Source organism: Mustela nivalis, assembly GCF_964662115.1.
Source record: "Mustela nivalis genome assembly, chromosome: 2".
Lineage (NCBI taxonomy): Eukaryota > Metazoa > Chordata > Mammalia > Carnivora > Mustelidae > Mustela > Mustela nivalis.
The window spans coordinates 167,421,606-167,434,200 of NC_139021.1; the positions used below are offsets into that span (position 1 = coordinate 167,421,606).

General features: G+C 46.2%; 1 long non-coding RNA gene across 1 annotated transcript in view; it reads right to left on the reverse strand.

Moving 5' to 3' along the window:
• The window catches only part of LOC309859478, a 132,496-nt gene that overhangs the window by 67,156 nt on the left and 52,745 nt on the right, over positions 1-12,595 (reverse strand). The window contains exon 3 of the long non-coding RNA XR_014308723.1: positions 11,068-11,205. This is a non-coding gene — a long non-coding RNA (uncharacterized lncRNA). The remainder of the gene's footprint in view (positions 1-11,067; positions 11,206-12,595) is intronic.

A 12,595-nucleotide genomic window follows, 5' to 3' on the forward strand; every position in this document is an offset into this window, starting at 1 on the left:
CAGCATCAGCATGAGTTGGTCAAGCAGAAAGGGAGGTGGGAAATGTGCATTTTTGCTTTAATCTTAAGATCACAATCCTTTCTAACAGTGTTTCTCAGTATTTCTTTCATTATCATTCCCCAAAGGAGCCTTTTCAGACAATTTTTCCTAATTGCCCCCCAATGAAATTTTAATGTCACAGATATACTGTGTATCTCTTAATGTGTTATATTTATATTTATGCATTTTAAAAATGGAGAGTTTTTTTCACCATTCCCTCCTGCAAGAACCAATTTTTGTACCCTCTAAGGTAATATAACATTTGTTGAGCCTGAACGATCTACAGAGTCTTTTCTCTAAACAGCCCACACTCACCTTTGAAATCACAGACTCTCAGAGAAATAAGGTGGGAACTTGTTTTAATAACTGAATTGTCCTCACCCACTGATTCTTTTTTTTTTTTTTTAAGATTTATTTATTTATTTGAGAAAGAGGGGAGGGGGAGGGAAGGAGAGCAGGTGGGAGGGGCTGAGCGAGAGGGAGAGAAAGTCCCCAGCAGACTCCACGCCAAGCACAGAGCCCAACATGGGGCTGTCTCATGACCTCTCATGACAGGAGACACGACATGTCTCACCTGAGCTGAAACCAAGAGTCAGTCTCTTAACTGACTCAGCCACCCAAGTCCCCCTCACTCCTGGTTTCTGGTAGACTTATCCAGGAAGGCTCTTTTTTAAAAAATACAAAAGCTGAGGCTGGATGTGCTCTATCAGGTTCTCTACAGTTGGAGCCTGGACCATTTTTTTTTTTTTTTTTAATGCCAAGTGATTTAAACACACACTCTAAATTTTGAACCACTCATCGAGTCCAATCTTTAATAATTACTTTTAAAGCAGCTCCTATCTCTTGAATGCTAATGATGTGCCAGGTCCTATCTAATTCTCTACCTCAGATTGCTTGGATTGACTGTAGGAGGTAGGTACTATTATTATTTCTTTTTTACATATGGGGAAACTAAGGCATAAAGGAATTAAGAAATGAGCCATGATAGACAACTAGTCTAGGCAATCTGAAGCCAGAAGCATCACTCTTTTTTTTTTTAAGATTTTATTTATTTATTTGACAGAGAGATCACAGTAGGAGAGAGGAAGGGAAGAGATCACAGAGAGAGAGGAAGGGAAGCAGGCCCCCTGCTGAGCAGAGAGCCCGATGTGGGACTCGATCCCGGGACCCTGAGATCATGACCTGAGCCGAAGGCAGCGGCTTAACCCCAGAAGCATCACTCTTTATCATTAATCCACATACCACACACACTGATTATGCACAGACCTCTTTTACTCCATGTCTCTCTTGGCCATGTCCTGGCTCAGAAAGACACCAGAGTCTGTGCCTAGGATATCATTCCCTAAGATACCAGTACAGGAGGGGCTGGAGGGATTCCCTGCAGAAATTGGGTAATGCTCTAGTCTCAACTCCCAGCATCCCTGGATCTCCTGTGTCCCAAAGAGAAACTGCTTGAGCCCAGAGTCTCAGAGACCCCCCTCCATAGCTCCTTCACAGTCCCCACTAATCCTTCCCCCACAAACCAAAACAAAGCCAAGGAATGGGGTGGGAGGCACGCCTTTCTCTCCGATACTTACTTTCTTTCTCTCTTCCTGTGTCAGCACACAAACAAATACTCTCTTGGCAAAAATAATAATAATAATAATAATAATAAAAACAGGAAAGCAAAAGTCATGCATTTCAATTCGTGCAAATCTGTGTCCCAGCCAGCCCTCCCTGCCCGCTACATGAGAGCTGAGGAAGACAAGGCTGCTCAGACTGAGGTTTCTGATCTACCTCTAAAGTTTCCCTGCTGAGACTGTAACAACTGAAAATTTGTTTTTTAAGAAAGTACCTTCTCTGCAAAGGGCAGCCCTGTATTTCTCTGTGACTTGAGCAATGTCATTACTGCCCAGAGAATGGAGACAGAGGGGATTTACTGCTTAAAAGGCTTCTCAATAAGTCACTGGCCTCGGTAGAGATGCATATCCATAATTTATGGAGGAAGTGATCAATCACTAGAAAATATGTCCTGCCCATTAAAGTGAGCCACTGGCCTCCGGACTCTTGTCAGCCCATCCCACTGAAATGGAGGGTCTGGGCCAAGGACACCTGCTACTACTTCTCTCTCCTCTGCTGTTCAGGGCACAGACGGGAACTTTATCTTTGCCTCAGAGGCTTCGAGTCTTGTAAAGGAACCAGGGTGTACAAGATAAGTTCATATAAGGGAAATAGAGGGGAAGAGACGTCTCTGCTATTCCCACAGGTGACGGGGACGTGTGCGCATCTAGGGCCAGAAATAAGATCTGGAAATTGAAGGCTGGTGAGCAAGCTGGGCACATAGAAACAGACGAGGAGCACTGGCCTATCTACTCCACTTGCAAAAGGGATACTGAAGGGAAAACAAGAGAGGGAGCAAAGGACACAAGTAACCAACGAAGAAACAGGAAAAGATTTGCTAATCCACAAACCAGAGAGAGACAGAGGAAGTTGAACCCTAGAGTCATAATGTGTCCGTAATTGCTCAGCACTCCACAAACTTGGCCCAAGTCTAATGTCACCTGTATTTGCAAACACTCGGGAGCTCTAAGAGATACCTGTGTCCTGTCTCCGTGATTAATGGTAAAGGAAAACCAGGCATCAGGGCAGCTCAGCATATGTTCCTTGTCACACTGGCCTGAGCTCCCTCTGGTTCTTCTGACCACACAGTGGTAACTTGCTGCTTCCTGACCCTCAGGAACTATCCTGGAGTTCCTTGTCCCCATGGGAGAGGAGGAAGGCCAGTAGGAACAACCGGGAGATATTTCCCTCTTCTGCTCCCACTGAGACATTGCTTTAAGACCCTCTACAGACTGAAGTGAGAAGCCCACTAGTATTATTTTTCTCACCCACAGCTCTCACAAGAGAAACATCTGCTCCTCCTCTAATATGATGTCACAGAGACATCACTTACAGAGATATCACTAAAATTTCTTCCCCTCTGTTTTCACATTTTAATAGGGTCCAATCCCTAAGTCTAAAGGAATGAATTGCTAAGAGTGGGATTTCAGTTAATAGCCAGCCTTGTGAGCATGCTGGGCCCCAGTGAATTCACCCTTGGTATGGCCTATAAGACACTGAAAGATCCAGTCTCTGTCCACATCTGTAACATATCCTATCCCTTGTGATACTTAGCTCCCCCTCAAACAGACCACTGCCTCACCAACCCCAGGGCCTTGCACATGGTCTCCTTTCTATCTGGAACTCTCCCCTGCAGCTCTTCACTAGTTAATAGTCCAGCTTAGCCTTCACATACCAGCACAAATGTCACTCTTTCAGGGAAATCCTCCCTGCTTACCCCAGATAAAGTCAGGTATCCCTGTTCTAAGTTCCCCAGCATCAAGCCTGACTTGTCCATAGCACATATCACTCATTCCTTCTTTGTCTTAAAAGCCCTAAAGGCACAAGTTTGACAGTCTCCAGCTACTTAAAGAGGGCCAGGGTGGCTGGCTTATAGTGGGAAGGGGGGATGAGTAGGTCAGAAAGGCAAATTAGGCCCATAAAAGCTTACACTTTTATGGATAAAGACTAGGATACTAGTCTAAGGGCAATGAGAAAATACTGGAGGGTTTTAAGCAATGCAGTGACATATCTGATTGACATTGTGAATGGTTTGCTCCAGCTCCTGTGTGGAAGGAGAGAGGGGCAGCGTTGGAGCAGAGAGATGATTTGGAAGGCTGTCATACTGGGGACACAGCTGCGCTATAGGGCTATTTGGTGGAGGTGCAGAGGAGTAGACGATTCAGTGTGCGTTCTGGAAGAAGATACAACACAATGCGTTGATAGACGGAATGTAGTGTTTGAGGAAAGGAGAAGAATCGGTTTGTGGCGTGATTAACTAGTAAATGTGGCATTGTTATATTGGCATGGGGAAGACAGAGGAGTAGGTAAAGGAGAAAAATCAATGTTGTTTTGGGGAGTTCAACTTGAAAACTCCTTCGGATAGCCAAGTAGAAATGTCAAGAAAGCAGAAGGACTTGCTAGGAAAAGTCAGAGCTGGAAAAAGAGCAATCATTGATGTATAGACTGGTTTGCCAGGGTCAAGGCCGCTACCCGAGGACAATGAAGGGGGGGGGCAGGCCTCAGCGATGTTTGCAAGTGAATGAGCACAGGGAACCATGAAGCCTCGGGGAGCAGGGAGAGAAGGACCTGAGAGCAGGGAGAATAGGAGACGCCCGAGATGGTGTAATTGCCGCAGCGGGAGCTCGAGGGTAGGTGGCAGGTAGCTGGGGAGGAGGGAGGACAGGAGCCAGTGGCCGGTTGTCCGAGAGGCAGAGACCTCCCCTTGCGACAGACCTCGCCAGGCAGCACGCACATTCCAGCCCCCAGCCTTTGCTATGCTGGTGGTGGTGCTCTGCCCCAAAATACCGTCCCTCCTCTTTCCAGACACCGGTCCTCCCACGATTTTGTTACATATTTTCGTTACATATTTTGCAACCTTAAACCAGCTCTGCGTGCCTCTGGGCTGCCCGCACGCCGACCATTCACCGAGCACTAGCGAGGAACCGTTTGGGAACACCTTCCCAAACCGTGTCCTGCGTGTTGCTGCTGCTCGGTTCCTCGCCCTGGAATTCTGCTCAGTCCTACACTCTCCGGTCCGGATTCAGGGTTCCGAGGTCGTGCAAGATCCCGCCCTCTGCTCGGGATCCCCTCCGACGTGATCGCTGTCCCCGTTAGCGCCCGGGCACGAAGCCTCGCTGACATGCACCCCAGCTGCTTCTGCCTGATTCTCCCCGAGGGAGAGCCCTGGGAAACCCCCGCGACCCCCTCCCTGGAAGGCCTCGGCCCGCGGACACCATCCCTGTGCTGACGAGCGCCACCTCCCGGTTTCTCTTGATACCGTCACCTTGTCAGCAGGCTCCTTCCAAACTGCTTTCATTGTCTGCAGCAAGGTTATTCTGCTCCTTATTCTCTCTCCTTTTTTTTTTTTTTTTTAACATCTCTTATGGAATTTGATCTCAATCTTTTCATTGTTCATTTTTACAGGGATTTGGGTTGCTTTTTTTCCTTCCTAACATCATGGCTCTAGAGCTCCCTCTTCTGCTGCTTTTGTGAAATGTCCTCAGTAGGTTTCCCGTCTAAAAAAATCCGTCTCTGCTCTCCTCCGTTCTTTCATCTGGCCTTTCTTTTCTCCTTGCCTCTGTTGACCCCATGCTTCATTTTGGATCTTGTTCCCAGCAGTTTCCACTCACTGTGGGGCTTTGTCTTGGAAGGGAATTTTGTCTGTTTAGTTTTGAGGATGACCTCCCCCCTCCCCCGACTACCAGACCCTTCGGATCTCATAGCTGGCACACAGCCTAGTGAAGACTAAAACCTCCTCCACTTACGGCCCTTGTTCTCAAGGTGGTGTCTTGCATCTCCCGTGAAGACCCACCTCCTTGTTTTGGAGCTTATAGCCTCATCAGATGCCCTGTTGCTCTCCCTCGCTTTCTCCAGCACAGATGTTGATACAATTCGGATCTTGGAGTGTTCCTGGTTTGTCCCAGACGCCCCCTCATATCTGGGGTTCATGAAGATACTTTAGCTTTTTTGTGGGTATTGACTATAGATTTGGGGAGCTGGTGGGGGGTAGTTCTAGCTAACTGTGTTGTTTTATTTAAAGGTGTATGTGGAGAAATTACAAAAGCACGCCGCCACTGCCATTTTTCCAGAATCGCTTGGGTTATCTGTTCAAGCCTCTTAACAACCCTCTGAGGTACTTACCCTTATTATCCCCATTATACAGGTGAGAAAGTAAAGCCTAGAGAGGTCAGGCAAAAATCCCAAGGCCAAATATTATATACAGTAGAAATCAGATATATATCTAGACATTCTGCCTGTGTGGCCTGCACTAACCCCACCGAAGGCCTTAAGTGTCATTAAGCTAGCAGAAGGACGAGAAGAAATTGAGCAAACGAACAACAGGGAGACACTTGTTCACAGATGAAAGAATGGGATAAACTAAGGTCCTGGGGCTTCCCTGCTTTTGAGGAATTGGAAGAAACCAGTGTGGCTAGAGACTTGTGAGACATGGGGGTATCCCATGAGATGCTGCATGAAAAAGAAGCCAAAGTAGACTATTCAGGACACTGTAAGCCACGGAAGAGATTTTGCATTTTAACCTATATGCAATGCAAGGCCATCCAAGAAACTCTAAGATGCATGCAACAGAATTCAGGAGGCTCATTATGCTCCACTTAAAGAACTAAATTAGGTATCTTTGGACCTAAACGATTCTTTGACCACAGAGAAGGTGGGTAAATGGCACGGTATAGTATACTCATTGCCCATTAGGGAGTAAGCCTAAACAGAAGGAACATGGTTAGGGAGTGAACCAAAATAGAAGGGAAATGGTACCCAGGGAGGGGAAAAATCATGAGAAAGGAGGGTAGGTAGCGTGGGCAGGGGACCAGATTGAAAAAACCCTGGGCTGTCCTAGCTCAGCACACCCCTGGAAGCAATGGCCTTTCTTCACATTCACATCAGTTGCTTCTGAGAGGAAAATGGTGACAGAGCCATGGAGCGCATTACACAGTCTAAGCCGAAGAGAGCTACTGCTTTAGGCTGCATAGCGCAGCACATTCTTTCAAGAGGCTGCATCCCCTTTGACAATTTTTAGGACTCTGCATCAGAAGGTCAGCCACACTCACCTGTCAAGATATTTTGGGTAGTAATAACTCCCCTTTCTTGCTATTCATATCAGTCGCCTTTTGTTAGAGTCACCAAGGCTTTGTGAGCTGGCTTTGTGAGATGACTTCCAGACAATGTAATACTCGGCCCTTTATCTGTTCGCATTCAAACTTTAGGAGAAGTATGAGGGAAAATGGAAGAAAGGATGATGCCTGTGACTTGGGATTATTTTTATCTACATCCCATGGAGGAAAGTTGCTTAGATACTGTGGAACTCTTTCTGGGACTTAATATGTTTGATAAATAAAGCAGAGTCACTTTTCCAAACTTACTGATGATTTAATTTCTAGAGCTATTTTAGGTCCCTACTTTAAACTCTGCCTTCGTTGGGCATTATTTGTGGAAAAGCCACTGGGTGGTGGGTCATAGGCCATAGGCCTGAGGAAGGTCAGGACAGCTCTAGTCAGCTAAGGGCAATCATGGGGGAAATTGCCACTAATCAACCTTACTCTCTGTCAGCTCCCACCACGAGTGTAGCTGACAGGTAGGAGGTGAGTTGGGAGGGTTAGGAATGAGGTGAGGGACTTGGGACACTTTGTCCCAGGAAGGGACCAACAGCATCAGATGTCATCATAAGATCTGATGCTTCACATGAGCGTGATTGTTTCCTCCTCAGTTGGAACTACCCTGTGGATGGAAACAGATGCCTCTAATTCTCTTACACAACCCTACTTGAAACTTCCCTTCCTACACCAAATGGGCCAGGGTATACTTCGCATACCAGTGGTTCTCAAGGCTTCTGGGACATGTTAGAATACAATGCGTGGGCCCCACCCCAGAACTACTGAATGAGGAACTCTGGGAGTAGGGCCAGCAGGCTGTCTTAGTAAGTCCTCCAGGGGAATCTTAGTGCTCCCTGAAGACTGAGACCCTGTGCATCACACAAACCTAGCAGCTAAGCAAGAAGCATGGGAGGGTCCCCAAAGTCTCCTCACCTCTGGGGATGTGGCACTGGGCCCGTGTGGCTTGCACAGACCATACCATGTGCTTTCCACATGCCCTCGACTGAAGCCAGACCCTGGGGAAGAGTCAGAGGTCAGGTCAGCTGGAAGACACATCCTGGTGAGCTTGCTGGGGACCAAGGGAATCTGTGCTTTCTACACTGTCACACAGGCAGACTTGAGAACATGCCCTTTTCCCAAACTCTTCCTCATACAGACAGAAGCTTCACCATCCACTGGTAAAGGGAAGTAGAAGAGTCACTTTAAAATACACCGCTTTGGCATATTGATTACTTTGAATTAAAGTTACTTGAGAAAGAGCCGATTCAAGAAGGACACTCTGACCTCCTTGGTCCTCCCTTGAAAGCAGAAAATAAATCTCACATGTGAAGGTACTGTCCCTATATCAGGAGGATAGAAGGCATCACTATTGCCAGAGATAGGGAATTCAGGGCCAAGAAGGCTGGATAAACAAACCTTGCTACCTCTTCTCTAATTAGCTACCCCAACCCCAAATCCTTCATTTTGCCAATCCCTCACAAATTTGTTTCCTTGCCTAAAAAACATAAAAGATGCCTGCTTTGGTGACTTCTTTGAGTGTCATATTTTTATGGACTCCTGCACATATGAAATTAAATTTGGTTTTCCCCAATTCATCTGTCTTATATCAATGTAATTATTAGACAAACCAAAGAACCTAGATGGGAAGAAGGGAAGTGTTTTCCTTCCCTACGCTGACAGCTCCTTGTCCCCGGCTGAAGGTCAGTCTGTCTGCATTTGGCTAAGCAGCAAAGGAAGGCAGTTTCCACAGATGGGGGATGGGGAACTGTGCTCATAGCCTCCACCTCTCACGTAACGGTGATGATGATGGTGTTGATGATAGGATCCCATGCTGATGTTGATGATATGATGATGTTGATGATATGATCCCACTGGAAAGTCATGTCCTTCATCAATAATGAGATGAATGCATGATAGAGACTTGGAAAAACTTCTCAAAAGACCACCTCCTTTAGAAATCTTCCTTACTACAGGGTTGCCTGTGTGGCTTAGATGGTTAAGCATCTGCCTTTGGCTCAGGTCATGATCCCAGGGTCCTAGAATCAAGCCCCACATCAGGCTTCCTGCTCAGCAAGGAGTCTGCTTCTCTCTCTCCCTCTGCCCTGCTCACGTTCTCACTCTCTCTCTCTCTCTCTCTCTCAAATAAATAAATAAATTTTTTTAAAAAAAGGAATCTTCCCTACTACAAAAATGAAGCAACATTTCTCTCCTCTTGCCCATCACTCAGAATCCTGAGTGATTTGTAGAATCACTTCCATTAATGTTTGCAATAAATCCAAGCTTGGGAAGGTGGCATTTGTTCATGTTGTTTTATAGTGTCTTTTCTTATTTTAAATGGAGTATTGGAGTAGAGACTTTGGAATCAGAAAGATTTGGATTTGATTCTGAAAATACAACTTACTTGTTGTGTATCTTCTAATCTAAAGCAAACTCAACCTTTCTAGGTCTCTGTTTTCTTATCTGTCTAGTGGAGGTGACAATGTCTACCTTATAGAGTTGTGAAAACTTTAATAACCTGTGCTTATTATATAGAATAAGTACGTTTTTGTCTCCCCTGATGTTTTCTTTTCTACTTGCCTTGTATAATAATCTTGCACACAGATACCTCCTGGGTGAGACTTCTTTCCACTGGGGAAAATGAAGGACACCACCTTGTGACTTTCTAGTTTTTCATGATCCTGTATTAGTCAAGTCCAAATCCCCCATTGGACTAGAACACTTTCATTTCTCTATAAGTCTCTGATGTTTGTGTCCCATATCCCCCTAGAATGTTAGAACCAAAAGGGGCCTTAGAATTGGTCCATTTAATGTAATGTTTTCATTTTATAGGTGAAAAAAAATGTGATCACAAAGGCTGAGATGACCTGTTCAAGGTCATTTGGTGAGGTAGTAGCAAAGCACAGATTCAACTCTGTTCCAGTTCATCTTCTATCCTGTTATCTGACCTAGCAGCTGACATTGAAGACACCACAATTCTCCCTGGGTTAGCTTCCTGCTAAATTTTAACTTAAAAAAAAAAAAATGGGAAAGAAACTGATTTTTCTTCCCACTCAATCCTGCCTCTAGATTATGCACCTAACTTTTTAAATCAGAGAATAATGGAACAGGCATAATCATGGATATATTTCACAGAGGAGCAAGAGCAAAACAATTCCGTGGATCTCAAACATCTTTTTAAAAACAATAATCTTTGCAGAAATCAGTAAGGAAACACCAGAGCCCTCCCAGACCACCCACACGGTCCTGTATCCAGGAACACCCAAGAGGAAGTCAAAACTATGACCCAGAAAGGAGGCTAATTAAAGTACACAGCGGGGAATGAAGCTGGCCGCCTTCAACACCAGTAACTAGTGTTCGCTCAAACAACTGCAGCATCGAGAGAAGAGAAAGGAAAGGAAACTCCTCTGTTGTCGTTCATTCCAAGAGAGGCATGCTATGATTTCTTTGATGTTCCACCACAGGATGTCTGCAACAAGCAGCCAGGCCTGACAAGAGAGCCGCTCCGTGAAGAGGTCAACATGAAAACCAAATGATATCAGCAGAGATCGGTAAGGTGGACCGAAAGGTTACTACCTGGGTGATTTGGATGCAGAGTAAGACTGTTTCCAAATGTCAGATTTGTTCAGCAACCAGGCACTGGAGTGGCTGAAACAGTGCCTGAAGATGGGCCATGGTCTCCTTGATCGAACCGGAGAGCCCCAGCAGCCCCACACTAACGGTGCTGACGGCCTGAAACAGCAAACCGCAGTGCTAGGTGGGCTGAACAGCAGCGACAGCGGAGGGGTCCAGCTAAGAAGAGACCTCAGGGGGTGGAGGTGAACGAGGGCTCTACTTAGGAGGGAAGGTCCTGACTCTCTCCCACTTCCTGCTCCCCTCCTCGTGGGCTCGTGGGTCGTAACCTTGAGAGTTCGCTTTGGGCCATACTAGTATCATCTACTACTGACCTCTTTGTGCTCCTACTCAAGACTTACAGAAAAGTGAGGAACATGAGCTCCTGCTTCTGTGTCACCTCCTGTGTCCCCAGCAGCAGCAGAGGTTATATAGGAAGATCCTCACCAACTCAATCCTAACACCATTCATTGCTGCTGGTATCACAGTTCTGTTTGTACATGCCTCAAGCTCACCCCCCACCCCCTTCGATACCCCCAACGCCCACACCCCCAGCCCCATCTTTCTCTCAGAGAACACAACTCACTCCATGTTCTTCAATTCTTCAGGATCCCTTTCCCTAACAATGCCCCTGCAATAGTCTCCGCCCCTCCCCACCCCACCCCCCAAGATGACCAACAAAATATCCTGTGCTTCAGTGACTCCTGCAAGCACTGGGCTTTCTACTCACCCATTCCCTCCATTCGTGTCTTTGAAGGATACGCTTCTGGAGTATCGGGGTCAGTGATGTGTGCTTATCTACATCATACCAGTGCATCTCTTCACTCTTCTCATCCACATTTAACTCGGACTTAAATATCCCAGTGAGCTATCCACAATATGAGGAAAATAAAAAGGTTCTCTAAGCGCCTCCTAATTTTCCCAAGACATATGCTGTAGTTGTTACTCTTAAGTATTATTGTAAGCATTATTTAACAGTGCACTGGCTGCTGTGAAGAAACAGATGTATTCCCTTCTCAGTGAGTTAACAAGTCAAATCAGAAAAAAAAAAAAAAGTGTGCGTGTGTGTGTGTGTGTGTGTGTGAGTGCATGTGTGTGTCAGGGAAGTACAACAGGCGAGGAAGGAAAATACTAACGAGATGGGTAATTACTTTGTACGGGTGTTCAAGGTACATGGAGGGGGGTGTGCTTCTGAGCACGAGTTTCATAAACATGGGAACCCACAGAAAGTACTTGTGAGACCCTTAGAGCATTGCTTGGATGACTTAAACTGGCAGCAAACTCGTTTCCAACTGGAAAAGCGTTCTTCAACTCAGTTTAAACAGTCGGCGTTAATTGTTCTAATCCCTTTGAATAACCACCTCCAGGTCTCTGGATGGTGGTGGTTATTCTCTGGCCATTCCCTGATGGGTCACAGCTTGCTGTAGACAGCGTGTCTCTGAGGATGGGCTACATATAACCCACAGGCATTTTCCCTACAGAAAAGAGTATGTTTCCAGGGTCCTTGAGATACGAGCAGGCCCTAGGTCTCTGTCATGGAGCTTACGGTCCAGTGGAGTGGACACACTTACATGTGTACCGCGATTATGTGTTTAATTAGAACGGCTCTGGAGGCAAAGTCCTGGGAGCGCTCATGGCAGAGACCCAAGCTCTGGAAGGGGTGGTGGTCAGAGAAGTTATCCCTCAGGATGGGGTGATTAAGTGATGGTAGAAGAGGTGAAGACGGATTAATCAGAGACAGAAAGGGGCTGAGGTGTTGGCAGCATCTGGAGGCCCATTAGCCCAGAAAGCGTGACACATTTGAGGCAATGGACAGTGGTCACTGAGGCTAGGACGCAGGCAACACTGGCTAGTCACAAGGCTGGAGAGCCGAACAAGGACCGGATCGGGCACGGTCCTGCGGCTCACATGGACAATTCTGATTTTATTCCAAGAACAATGGCTAGTCACTGGGTGTGGATTTGTGGCCCGATAACTATAAAACATGGAGCAAGATGTGAATGTTTATATCATTCTTACCTTTGGCTGACAGGAAAAAATAGTTCTTTGAATACTCCTCCAAGTTGTGTATTTCTTTTTACAAATTCAGAATGTCCTGTGAGGCCTTTATCCTCTCACTGTCTCTCTGGAATCCTTACTCTTAACTGTCCTGACAGGACGGAGCATGGCGAATGAGTCTGGTTTTGTTTTCTGGGGACAGCAGAGACCTCTTGTGTGCTACATGTCTGCCCTCTTGTGTTTACTTAAGAATCGACTAC